The sequence below is a fragment of the Nyctibius grandis genome, chromosome W, assembly GCF_013368605.1.
Source record: "Nyctibius grandis isolate bNycGra1 chromosome W, bNycGra1.pri, whole genome shotgun sequence".
NCBI lineage: Eukaryota > Metazoa > Chordata > Aves > Nyctibiiformes > Nyctibiidae > Nyctibius > Nyctibius grandis.
Window position 1 is genome coordinate 15,042,199 of NC_090694.1, and position 14,140 is coordinate 15,056,338.

A 14,140-nucleotide genomic window follows, 5' to 3' on the forward strand; every position below is an offset into this window, starting at 1 on the left:
CCTTGGTCAGCATCGTTACATTCTATCCCTATGTTAGTGACACTTCTTTTTTACCTGGCCTTATGTAGGTTAGCATGGTTAGTATGACTTTTCACATAGGCATTAGTAGACTTAATTTACCTATGGTACACGGACCTCCCAGTTTCTTACTGGGCAACTTTGGCCAAGCCCTATCCCCACAAATTAGGAATAAACCCTTTGGTAATTTTTGCTTTCAGATCCCTTTAAGGGGACCCCCACTAGACATGTATGAAAGGGTTGTTCAGGCTGAGCTAAGGAGGCACAAAACTGCGTCTGGTTCAAGCTCCGCATCAGAGTCACCCAAACGTTGTGACTCCCCTTCCACGGTGTCGGTGGAAGGACTATCAGTTGATGACCTTTTGTCAGGTCCAGGATCCAAAGCAGGCTTAACACAGAAAAAACAACCCCTGGCTTCATCATGACTGCGCCTTTTGCTCCCTTTTCTATACCTCCCACGCAAACCTTTTTTCACACTTCCCGCAGTCAGGGCACTGGATCTCTCGAGAGGTCAGTGTTCTGAGGTGGATCCAGAGTTGGCTCCTGTAGTTCGGGTTGTTTTTGTAGCCACGGCTTCACCCACTTAGCTGGTACCCATTTGGCTCCTGTATCTGTAACGACACATGCATACCCTCGACCCAACGTTATTAATTTCATTGGACCTTCCCACACACCAGTCACCCCATTTTTTACCATCACTTTGGCTTGTTCCTGTTCTTTCTGAAAATCCTTCATACCTCCCTTTAACCCTGCATCATGTTTTACCGCTGGAGGTACAGAGTAGTCCTGTGGCAAGCGTAAAAAGTTTAGTACATAAAGCGCTTTACACAACCTGTCAGGAGGAGATAGCCCTGGCTCTCCCCCTTTTTGTTTTTGTAAAAGGTGTTTCAGAGTTTGATTCATGCGCTCCACAATAGCTTGTCTCGTTGGTGAATGTGGGACGCCCGTTACATGTGTTATACCCCACAGTTGGAAAAAGTCCTGTGTGGCACGTGCCACATAGCCTGGGCCATTGTCCGTTTTAATCGTCTGTGGAATGCCCAGGGCCGCAACAGCAGAACGCCTGTGTCGTTGAACGTGTTTGCTGGATTCGCTTGTTTGCGCTGTAGCTATAATCAAAGAAGAAAAAGTGTCAATTGTTACATGAACATATTTTAACCTGCCAAATTCAGCAATGTGAGTTACATCTGTTTGCCAAATGCCCAAGGCCTGCAGTCCTCGAGGATTGGTTCCTTGTATCGGCGTAGGTTGCGGCAGTTGCTGACAATCAGGACACATGGCCACGATATTCCGAGCATCACTGTGTGACAAATGAAATTTTCGTCGCAGTGCCCGATGTCCTTGATGAAAAAACTCATGTGATATACGTGCCTGCTGTTTAATGTCCGGCACCTGTACAGTCATTGTAGTAGAATTTGTGGGGTCAGAAACCAAAGAGTCCACTCGAGCATTGCCTTCTGCAATAAACCCAGGCAAATTAGTATGACTTCTTACATGTAAAACATAAAACAATGCAGTTCGGACTTGAATTTCTTGCCACAGAGCTCGCAGCAATTCAAAAACACACTGATTACATGTATGCTCTATAACAGATCTATCCAATTGCTTTATAATGACAGCCACATATGCTGAATCAGTAACCAAATTAAAGGGAATGGGAAAATTCTGAAATAATTCTAATACAGCTCGTAATTCTACCACCTGAGGTGAACCCTTTTGTTGTACTACCATAGATTCCCACTTGCCGTCAGAATACCAGACAAGGCCCACCTTGCCTGTTTTTCCAGATCCATCTGTAAAAATGGTAATTCCATCCACAGGAGTGTCTGCGCACAACACTCCTGTGGCAATTGGAAGTTCTGCACTCATTTTTATAACAGGATGGGAGGGCAAGTGGTAAACAACCTGTCCCGAGAAATTCTCCATAGCTGTTTGCAAAGCAAAGCTATTGGCCATACACCACTCAAAATATTGAGCTGCAATAGGAACGGTTAGTGATGCAGGATCTCTGGCCACAAGCTCCCGACATCGCATCCATCCTTTGATGAATAATCTGTGCCAATAGCTCTGCAATCATGGGGACAGTTTTCTTTGTTCTTAAAGGTAGAAACAAACAATTCCAATACATATAATAAATCTGACCATTCTGAATTCCATTGACCAGTTATTGCATACGGTATATGCCTATCAAACAAAGTGATAATTTGTATTTCCTGATTCAAATCAATACGATGTACAAATTTGGAATGTAGCCTGCTTTCTACTTCTGTAATCAGTTGCTGTACCTCTGCGCTTTAGTGTGTCCCTTCTTTCCACATCCAAAACATTGCATCTCCTGAGTCTTATGTTCCACAGTACCCACTTTTGCACATGCCTTTATCATAGCATTCAAATCTGGTTTTCCAGGTAAAGCTTCAATGAACTTTTGACAATCAGCATTAGCATTATCCCTAGCTAATTGTATAACTAGAGTATCTCGTAAACCAACATCAAAAACTTGCTTTTCAACTGCTTCTTGTAGCCTCTCAACAAAGGATAAAAAGAGCTCCTTGGGTCCTTGTCTTACAGTAGTATATAATTGCATTCAGACCCAGCGCTGCTTGCTCGCTTTTTTTTTTTTTGCTTTTTTTTTTTTTGTGACTGAACGGATAAAAACAGCCACTCTATAACGTGTAGCGGATCCTGCCAGGGCTCCTTCCCCTGGCCCAGTAATCCCATGGGATGATAGTTGGCAATGGCTACATATAAACTTACTGATGTCTCTAAATCCACACGATGTACCTTTTTCTGTTGCATACCATTGACATATTGTGGGACTGTTTTTCATGCCTTGGGGTAATACTGTCCACTGATATCGTTGACAAGGCACCATGTTGTTCCTACTAGGTATTGAAAAAGCAAATTAGCATTTGTCAATTTCATGTAAAGGGATAGTGAAAAAACAATCTTTCAGATCAATAACCAAAATGTATAGTCTGCATCAATAACTCCTGGTAAAACAAATAGACCTTGCAAGGTTACACTAGAACATCCGAGTAATAGTGCACTTAGCCCATTTCCAGTGGGTCCCACGGCATTCATTGGTACCTTATGCACTCTGCTATTCTCTGTTGTGATTGCGGTTGCTGTGGTAACATCCAGTCCGGCGCTCCCTGCGGTTCGGGCTGGGAGTTAACTGCTTAGGCCTGGAACTGGTTGGGAAGATTCATTTGTGTCAGCACACGGTTCCTCCCCGCGTTCTTTCTCCAGTTTCCCTTTACTCTGCAGCTGGTTGTTATCAGCTGACCTTGAGCATTATACTTTAGACCTGCACTGCTTCACAAGATGCCCCAGCTTCCCACAGCAATGACACATCAAAACAGAGTTATCTCTTCCACTCAGCTTCGACTTCTTAAGGCAGTTTTTCTTAAAGTGACCTTCTTGCCCGCATGTATAACAATGAACTACCTTAACTGCTGCCGCAAAAGTTTTTGCTAAATGCTCCATCTGAAATGTGGTGGTTCCTACTTTCCCACAAGCATCCATTAGCTCGGTTAAGGTGGGGTTACGATTGCCATCCCTGCAATAACTTTCCTGCAGTCCTCCTTTGCGTTGTCCTTCGCTAACCGTAACAACAACGCTTCTTTAGCAGCCCCGTTTTGTATTTGTTTGTCTAAGGCAAATCACTCCTCAACTGAATGGCTCCCATTCGGGTGGGCTGCTTCCATCCCCTCGATATACCGAGCAAGCCAATACCCCGCCACCCATAGCAGACGCAGCCCCGAAATCACCGTCCGCAAGTGCGTGCTCTCTTAATTTTCTCCAGAACCTGGCCGGGTCCGGGCCAGACACAGTAACCTGGACTGGCTGCAGCGTGAATAACTCCTCCACGCTACTGCCTCACTTTCCCGACCCTTGGGCTCTGCAGCAATTATGTCCCGCTTCTACCTCTTCAGAAAGGTCTATTAAGGGTGGCTCAGTCTCAGATTCTGGTAACGGGAGGGTAGAAGGATCAATGTTCCGCTGCTGTTCCCTGGGCGGTGGGGGGGGCTCTGGCGGCGCGGAGGGTGAAGCGGGGGGGCTCTGGCGACGTGGTGGGGGGGGAGCTCTGGCGGCACGGAGGGCAGGGAGGGGGGGAAGTCTGGCGGCGCGGAGGGCAAAGTCACTGTGAAAGGAGCTGTAGCCGCCTCAGCCGCCGCCTTTGCCTCTCTGTCCTCCTTCAATTGCTCCAGTGAGTCTATAACTAATCTCCACATCGTCAAACGACACAGTGGCGATCTTGTCCCTCCTTGAGGCAGCCTCAAACAGAGAAGTTCCAGCGCTTTGCCACGTACTAACTTCGAAAGCAGTCTGCGCCGTAGCTGGCAAATTATTCTTTTTACACCATTATTTACAATTATTTACACCAATTATTTACATCAATAGTCTCCGGAGCAAATGCTCATCGTATTTTACCCCTCTCTCAGAGAGGATATGTCGGAGAAGCCTTACTATCGCACTTTCTTCTTTAGAAATATTTTGGCCCATCTCCTTTTCCCCGGCTGCTCACCTCACTGGGTGTCCTGTTGCAACGTACTTTTCTTTTCTTGCGAGTCGTCCTCCGGCTCGCCCCGGTCTTCAGTCCCGCTGAGCTGTACTCCAGCCGGTGTACCTCCTTCTGGGCTATTCCCCAAACTTGCCGTCGATCAGCGTCTCATCGGGGTCACCATCTGAGGAGAAGGAACACGCCTCCACAAAATCCAATGTGAATCAAAGTGAAGACGCTTTATTAAGCATAAGCTGTCCCTTTTATACATTTTGTACTTTCCCTGGCTGTAAGCATGTGCATTGCTACTGGTTAATATTACTAAACATACTCTTCTTTGATGTGTTGATTGGTCACTGCTCTGCCACTGGTCTTTTCTTAATTGGCTCCATCAGTTCTTGTTTCTTCTCCTCTGTGTTCGGCTCCCACCGGCTGCTCCCTCAATTCTTGTTTGCTCAGCTACTGTTTTTCCTCATCTCTCCAAGGTCGGCTTGTTGACACTAGCTACATGAATCTTGTCACGCAGCTAGGCCCTCACTCCATACTCTCATACTTCTGGCTCATTACATGACCATTCTCCTCCAAAAACCCCTCTACAAACACCCCCATGTCATTTTTCACCAGGCAGCTTTCCAGCCACTCTTCCCCAAGCCTGTAGCATTGCATGGGGTTGTGGTGCCCCAAGTGCAGGACCTTGTTGAACCTCATGCAATTGGCCTTGGCCCATCAGTCCAGCCTGTCCAGATCCCTCTGTAGAGCCTTCCTACCCTTAAGCAGATCAACGTTCCTGCCCAACTTAGTGTTGTCTTCAAACTTACTGAGGGTGCACTTAATCCCCTCATCCAGATAATTGATAAAGATATTAAACAGATCTGGCCCCGCAGTTATCATCTCTAGTACTTTGAACTAAAGAAACTCCATCTGGCCCCCCTCCAACGCTAACAATTATGCCTTAGGGCTATATGGCTATCACACAGATCCTTGGCCAAGTGCTGCATCGTACAGACCAAGTTAGCCCACTCCAAAATGGTGGTAAACCTGAGGAGGGAAGACAGGAACCAGTGTGCACTGACTGGTGTAGTCCCTGGGCTTTCTTCCATATGTGGTTCACAAAGACAGGACAGACATACCTGGAGCAAGTGAGTGCAGGTTTGTCTGGCAGGTGGTAGTAGGGACTAGGAGGATGTTGGTCCTTAGTTTGTTCCAGGGTCCTTCAGCAAAACTCTCATCTCCTGCCTAGACAAACCATCCCTCACAGCACAGAGACCTACTTCAACAATGACAAAAGTTGAATATCATATTTGTTGGATATCCTGGACTCTGGCCAGTGAATGTAAAGACTGCAACTCTACTTGGCTCGATACTCTACAGAAGCCAGTATAAAAAGCAGAAGGCAATCTTTAGGATGTAAGCATCATTCCTGTGGGGATGTGCTGTAGCCTATGCTAGCAAAGTGCCTGAGGTGATGGAAGGTTCATGCTAAAGTACATAAAACTGTTGGAATCCAGCTGGAAGGTGACACAAACATGAAGAGATGAGATGCTAATATTTTGGCAATATGAGCACTAGGGAACACTCATCAAAACTAGTAGATCTGTTTAAAACTATTAAAAGCAGCAAGGTGGGGAACAAACATGGGTCAGTCAAGAATAACCTTTTACACTGCCTCCTAATTCAGATAATAGCACAAAGTCTACTGCTGTGCCACTTGCTGAAAAAGGCAGTCCTTACATTCCTTTTTATTTGTGTGTCTGCGCTTTGTCCTTTTGCTATTTCTTTTGCAAGCTCCTGCTCCCTGTAAATCTTTCCAAAGACACCACACTGTCCTTCTTCATACCTTTCCTTAAAACTCTTCCCTGCCACATATTAGCTGTAAAGAGTCCTCAACAGCACCCAGGTAGTGGATGTCCTGCCACCACAGCTCAGAATGATGGCCACTGCTTCCTTATTCTTTTTTTTACTATATTAATGCGTTATCCATAAACTATTATTTAAGATGTAAGCCTTTTGCTCTGACAGCTATTTCTTTGTTCCACATCACACAGTGTTTGTATGTGGGGTTCCCACGGGACAATGGTGGGAACGAGCTACTGAACGAGCTATGTCCAGGCATGTCCAGGGGGTGGTAATGGGGTGGTGATGAACTAGCCAATCATAATACAGAACAAGGGCCTTAGCTATGAGACCAACAAGATATGGGGGAAGTTGAGGACCTTGGCTATGAGAAAAATAAGATATGGGGAAGCTGAAAAATAAGAAAGAATGCAGCACCTGCAAGATATAACTTTTTAGCATAAGCCAATCAATCAGAACTAATATAGAGGTGTGTGAACAAAGCATACTAACCAATCATAATAGAAATGACATGTACACAGAGTGTGTACAAAAATAGAATAGTATAAATGTACCCTCAATAGAATAGTATAAATGTACCCTCAGATACGTAAATAAATGAGATCTGCTTAACGATCACATTGGTCTGCGTGCATTTACTCCGTGCCCTCTCAACAAGTGGCGCCCGAACAGGGACTTTCCCCCGGACCAGGGGCCTTCGGCCGGAGACTGCGGAGAAGCAGCGGACAACGGCACGAAAGGAAAGGGTGAGAGGAAGCCAGCTGTAGAGCGCTGCCCCGGCACTGGATTTTCGCACCGGCAGGAACGGATGCGGTAAGCCTGAGTGTTGCTAGCAAAGGAAAACCTGGGTAGGGCTTCCCAGGCAGCTGGGGGAGGAATGGGGTCTACCCTGACCAAGACAGAAGTGGCAGTGGTGAAACTCCTCCAACATATACTCTCTGAGAGAGGAATTAAATATGACGAAGCTGCGTTAAAGCAGTTACTGCTTTGGGCAAAAGACAAAGGACATTTGACAACCTTTAATGATGTCTTTGAAGTGCCTTTATGGGAGAAGATTGGTGACTCTCTCTGGAATGCGGTGTCAAGTGGTGATAAGGAAGCCTTTAAATTGTCTGCTACATGGAAGCTGGTTAGTGAAGCGTTAAAAGGAATAAAAGCAGAGAGAGAAGTCACACATTCAGCTTTTATGGCTTTAGGACCGCAGACCTCTACTACCCCCTCACTGTTTGCGGGACCAACACCTCCCACGGCCCCGGTGGCTGTACCGGTGGCAGCTCCTTTATCGCCGTCGGTACGGACGGCTCCGAAAAAAGCTGAGGAGTGGGGAGCGAGTAAAATAGATACAGATCCATCAGGACTGATAGTGCGCCCTAAAACACGAGCTCGATTTGGACTAATTGATTCAGACGCTGAACAGGAGACTTGGCAGAAACCCCCTCCGAAACCCCCTCCTCTCATTGATCTCTCTACGGATGAGGCTGAGCAGGAGGACAAGAAGGAGGGTAAACCTGCTTTGTATCCACCTTTACCGGATTCGCTGTTTCCTGAGTCTGTTGAACAAAGTTTACATTCCGGTGCTAAACGACCACCCTTAAAGTCTCCAGTTACGGAGTCAGCAGTACCAGAGTCACAAGGACTTAAAGGACTGTTACCATCACGAAATGGACACGAAATTGACATGACAGAGCTTGGTAGACGACTGGAAGAATTAAAGACGGAATTGCAGCAGCATCGTTCAGCCAACGCCTCGGGACACATGACTATGTCTCCCCCAAAAACCCCCCTCTGTGTTCGGGACAAGTATTAGGGCCACCTCAACCTCCTTTACAATTCCCTACTCCACCTTTAGATCAGGGCTGGGGGGGAGGTCTGCGTCCATCTGGTAATGTGGGAGGTGAGGGAGAGAATCAGCGTCCGCCCGCGTATACAGGGGAAGAGGGGGGAGGAGTAAAATGGAAAGGGGTCATTCGAGATGTGTTATTAGTAGTTATAATTCCACAAGCATATCCGGTGATTGTGGGTGCGGGTCCTGAGGGAAGAAATATTTGGCAACCATTAGATTGGAAAATTGTAAAAGAAGCATTGTTACTATAGTTGGCGAGGGACAACACAGGTGAGGACTGCAGAGGAGTTGTTGCAGGGATGGCAAATCGTAACCCCACCTTAACTGAGCTAATGGATGCTTGTGAGAAAGTAGGAACCACCACATTTCAGATGGAGCATTTAGCAAAAACTTTTGCGGCGGCAATTAAGGTAGTTCATCGTTGTTATACATGCGAGCAGGAAGGTCACTTTAAGAAAAACTGCCTTAAGAAGTTGAAGCTGAGTGGGAGAGATAACTCTGTTTTGATGTGTCATTGCTGTGGGAAGCTAGGGCATTTTGTGAAGCAGTGCAGGTCTCAGTATAATGCTCAAGGTCAGCTGATAACAACCAGCTGCAGAATGCAGGGCGGGGGAATCGTATGCTGACACAAATGAATCTTCCCAACCAGTTCCAGGCCTATGCAGTTAACTCGCAGCCCAAACCGCAGGGAGCGCAGGACTGGTGTTTCCATGCAGGGTTAACCTGTGCGGCTGCCAAGCCTTGGACCTGTGGCAAACAGGGATAATGCTAATGCTGATTGTCAAAAGATCATTGAAGCTTTACCTGGAAAAATGGATTTGAATGCTATGATAAAGGCATGTGCAAAAGTGGGTACTGTGGAACATAAGGCTCAAGTTATGGCTGCGGCCGTACTTGGGGCTTACGTCGTCACAATTGCAGCCTCTATTCCAATTATTAGCAGGGGACACAACTTTAACAGCACCACGACACGCTACTTCAGAGGTACAGCAACTGATTACAGAAATAGAAAGCAGGCTACATTCCAAATTTGTACATCGTATTGATTTGAATCAGGAAATACAAATTATCACTTTGTTTGATAGGCAAATTCCGTATGCAATAATTGGTCAATGGAATTCAGAATGATCAGATTCATTACAGAGCTATTGGCACAGATTATTCATCAAAGGACGGATGCGATGTCGGGAGCTTGTGGCCAGAGATCCCTGCATCACTAACCGTTCCTATTGCAGCTCAGTATTTTGAGTGGTGTATGGCTAATAGCTTTGCTTTGCAAACAGCTATGGAGAATTTCTCGGGACAGGTTGTTTACCACTTGCCCTCCCATCCTGTTGTAAAATTGAGTGTGGAACTTCCAATTGCCACAGGAGCGTTGTGCACAGACACTCCTGTGGATGGAATTACCATTTTTACAGATGGATCTGGGAACACAGGCAAGACAGGCCTTGTCTGGTATTCTGAAGGCAAGTGGGAATCTATGGTAGTACAACAAAAGGGTTCACCTCAGGGGGTAGAATTACGAGCTGTATTAAAAGTATTTTAGAATTTTCCCATTCCCTTTAATTTGATTACTGATTCAGCATATGTAGCTGGCATTATAAAGCAATTGGATAGATCTGTTATAGAGCATACACGTAATCAGTGTGTTTTTGAATTGCTGCGAGCTCTGTGGCAAGAAATTCAAATCCGAACTGCATTGTTTTATGTTTTATATGTAAGAAATCATACTAATTTGCCTGGGTTTATTGCAGAAGGCAATGCTCGAGTGGACTCTTTGGTTTTCATCCTAAAACAACAATTTGTACCAGAGTGGAAGCAATAGCACAATTGCTTGTCAAAGTGCATAAAAGAATTACAGACATTACCGGACTAGACTCAGATGCTATCTATTTACCTATCAGAAAGGAATATCTACAGTGGTTAACAAATCAGTCAACTCTTTTTCAAATGGCCTTACAGGACTTTACTGGACAATTGTTAACACATTTGCCAAAAGATAAAAAGCTACAGTTTATTTGCAAACAGGATTGGGAAGAAAAACCTATCAGATCAGAGATACCTGTGACTGGACTAACTGTTTTTACTGATGCAGGAAAGCGATCACATTCAGCAGTTATTACCTGACAAGAGGATGGACAATGGAAACATTGTAAATTCTCAGGACAAACTGAGGACTCATTGCAGACACTTGAATTTTTTGCAATATATCAGGTTTTTGTAAAATGGAAGGATTTACCTGTCAATATTGTAACAGACTCTCTTTATGCAGCAGGCATTGTAAATCGAATTGAAAAAGCTTTTATACGACCAATAAGAAATATGCGACTTTACACCATTTTGCTACAGTTGCATCAAGCAATAAACCTCAGAGAGATACCTTATTTTGTCACCCACATTCGTAGTCATCAATTTTATCAAGATTTGAGCATTGGCAATAATAAAGCAGACACACTTGTGTCCTATACACAAATATCACCAAATTTATTTGAACAAAATACACCTATCCCATCAATTCTTTCATCAATCAGCGGAAATGTTAGCGAAACAATTTCACCTCACCATGGCACAAGCACGTGAATTAGTTAGAGCTTGTCCTAGTTGTCAGAAAATTGGCATGGGAATTGGAATAGGGGTAAATCCTCGAGGATTGAGTGCGTTGCAACTGTGGCAAATGGATGTTACTCACATTGCAGAATTTGGAAGGCTCAAATATGTTCATGTATCTGTTGATACGTTTTCACATGTAATATGGGCAACAGCACAAACTGGGGAAACAGGTCGTCATGTCAAACGACATTTACTTGCTTGCTTTGCAAGTCTTGGGGTTCCACAACAACTTAAGACTGATAATGGACCAGCATATTGTTCACTAGATTTTTCGTCAATTTTGTCAACTATGGGGTATTACACATGTCACTGGGATTCCTCATTCGCCTACGGGTCAGGCGATTGTGGAACGTGCTCATAGTACATTGAAACAGCTTCTGCAAAAACAAAAAGGGGGAGAGGTGACTGAACCTTCTGAGAGACTTGCAAAAGCTGTTTATGTACTTAACCATTTAACTTTAGCAGGAGATAAGGAGCGACCCCCAATTGTAATACATTGGGAGGCAGTTCGACAGGGAGCAAGCTATGTGAAAAACAAAGGCAAAGTGTGGTATAGGGAACCAGGTACTAATGAGTGGTTAGGACCAGGGGAACTATTACTAATGGGTCGAGGTTATGCTTCTGTCTCTACAGGCACAGGAGTACGGTGGTTTCCGATCAAGTGTATTAAACCATATGTGGAGGTGGAATCTAGATCCGGAGATCCGACAGAGAGAGCAGTACCGAGCACTGAGGATCTTGGCTCCGTACCTAAAGGCTCTGGGGATTGCAACGCCATCGATAAGCCACCTTGAGGATCCTTTTACGTCATTACCACCTTTACATGCAACAGCTGAAGTAGAAGAAAAATTGGCACGTGGTTGTGATGGACATGGACATTGTTGCGAACCATGGTTTCTAAAAAACTGTAATGTATGTGGGGAAAGTAAATGGCGGGTTATTCGACAATCTGAGCCGTGGTGGAGACATGTCGGGTGTGTACCGTGTGTAAGACAGTGGGTAACAGAAAATTCGCTAGAGAGACAGGCAATTCAATTATTAGGGAGAGAGGCTAACTCGCTTGGGAGATTTGATATTCCAGCACTTAATGTGGCAAATAGAATTGGTGACTGTCAACAAATTCATATAGCTGAAATAGCTAGTTCATTACAAAGACGTGTGCTGGAGCAGCAAATTATATTGGCAGGCAGTGTGGTGAAGGTACAGTGTGGGGAGCAAATTAACATACCACGATCATGGGAAGTTTCTCCCGAGGATTGGGAGCGACAGCAATCGCAATGGTCTTATGTATCACAACCATTGGGCAGGCAGTGATAGATATCAGACAAAATATCTGGGTTACCATCGCAAATGCGACCGGACAAGAATCATTTTGCTTGTCCATGGCAACCCCTGGAGATCCTTTTCATACTTGCCTGATAGGAGTTCCTGTTTTCGATCCAATTAGTTTTCAAGGTTACATACAAAACCCTGCCCTTGCCACAATGAGTGCAACAACAGCTAGTCAATGTGCAAATTCCATGAATCCAGGTGTCAACTATACTGCATGGTGGCAGGGACAGATAATCATGTCACTTAATCACACTATGATAGAACCACAGGAGCTAGATTTGTTAGGTGCCTTAGGACCTACCTATGGGGCAGTTATGTTTAAAAGTGACAAAGCAACTGATCACGCCCTCATTAATGACAATACACTACTATATGCTGTACAAGATGTATCTCCAAAAAATGAATTGTATACAGGAATAAGGGAAAATGACTTTTGTCCATTAGGGTGTCGATATTCTGACACGAAGGGAAACAACATACTAGGCCGGAAGTTACCAGGAGGCTTGTTTTTAATTTGTGGTGATCGGGCCTGGCCAGGGATTCCTAGTAGGCCAATTGGAGGTCCATGTTACCTAGGGAAACTTACCTTGTTTCGACCTTCAGTGGGGGAATTGCTAAACAAAACATTATGGAATTACATGGCCTCTCGAAAAAAGCGTGCCGTATTACCGCTAGGACCAGAATGCGACGATCATGTACGGTTCTGGAACAAACCTACTAATTTTATTGCTGCTTTGTTTGCGCCAGTAGGAATTGCAAAAGCATTACAACTAACAAAAACATTAGGGTGCTGGACAGCAAAGCAATTAAATCTAACTTCTGAGATACTTTCAACTTTAGCTACTGATGTTGATAGCATTAGACATGCAGTATTACAAAATAGGGCTGCAATTGATTTTTTGCTTTTAGCTCAAGGGCATGGATGTGAGGATGTGGAAGGAATGTGTTGCATGAATCTTTCAGATCATTCTGTTTCTGTTCACCAGCATCTTCGTCAACTGAAGGATAACATGCGCAAACTTACTGTATCAACATCACCTTTCCTGGACTGTCTACAGTCTATTGGCATCACAGGATGGATACAGGACTTGCTAGTACAAGGAATGACTGTGTTGGTTGTTGTAATAATTGTCTTGCTAATAATGGGATGTATGATGAGTTGTATCAAGCAGGCGTTGCTGAAAATGTTCCATCAGACCTGGCTTGTTCAAAAACAAAAAGCAGGATTTATGGGTAACCAAGGCTGGGATTCTTTGACCGGGCTCTGCGAGACACAGGGAATCAGGGTTAAGTAAAAAACAAAGACAAAAAAAGGACAGGACAGGACATAGCTCGTTCAAAAACAAAAAGGGGGATTTGTGGGGTTCCCACGGGACAATGGTGGGAACGAGGTACTGAACGAGCTATGTCCAGGCATGTCCAGGGGGTGGTAATGGGGTGGTGATGAACTAGCCAATCATAATACAGAACAAGGGCCTTGGCTATGAGACCAACAAGATATGGGGGAAGTTGAGGATCTTGGCTATGAGAAAAATAAGATATGGGGAAGCTGAAAAATAAGAAAGAATGCAGCACCTGCAAGATATAACTTTTTAGCATAAGCCAATCAGAACTAATATAGAGGTGTGTGAACAAAGCATACTAACCAATCATAATAGAAATGACATGTACACAGAGTGTGTACAAAAATAGAATAGTATAAATGTACCCTCAATAGAATAGTATAAATGTACCCTCAGATACGTAAATAAATGAGATCTGCTTAACGATCACATTGGTCTGCGTGCATTTACTCCGTGCCCTCTCAACATTTGTACAACAGGGAAGGGGTCACAAATGCATCCACAATACAAATAATAAATAAACTATAACTGTGAATCAACATCATAATTGTATATGCACTAGCAAGATGCTCATGACAAGGACTGGCCTTCATACACATCTCTAAAATTCAAGCACATTTTTGCTGTTACATAATT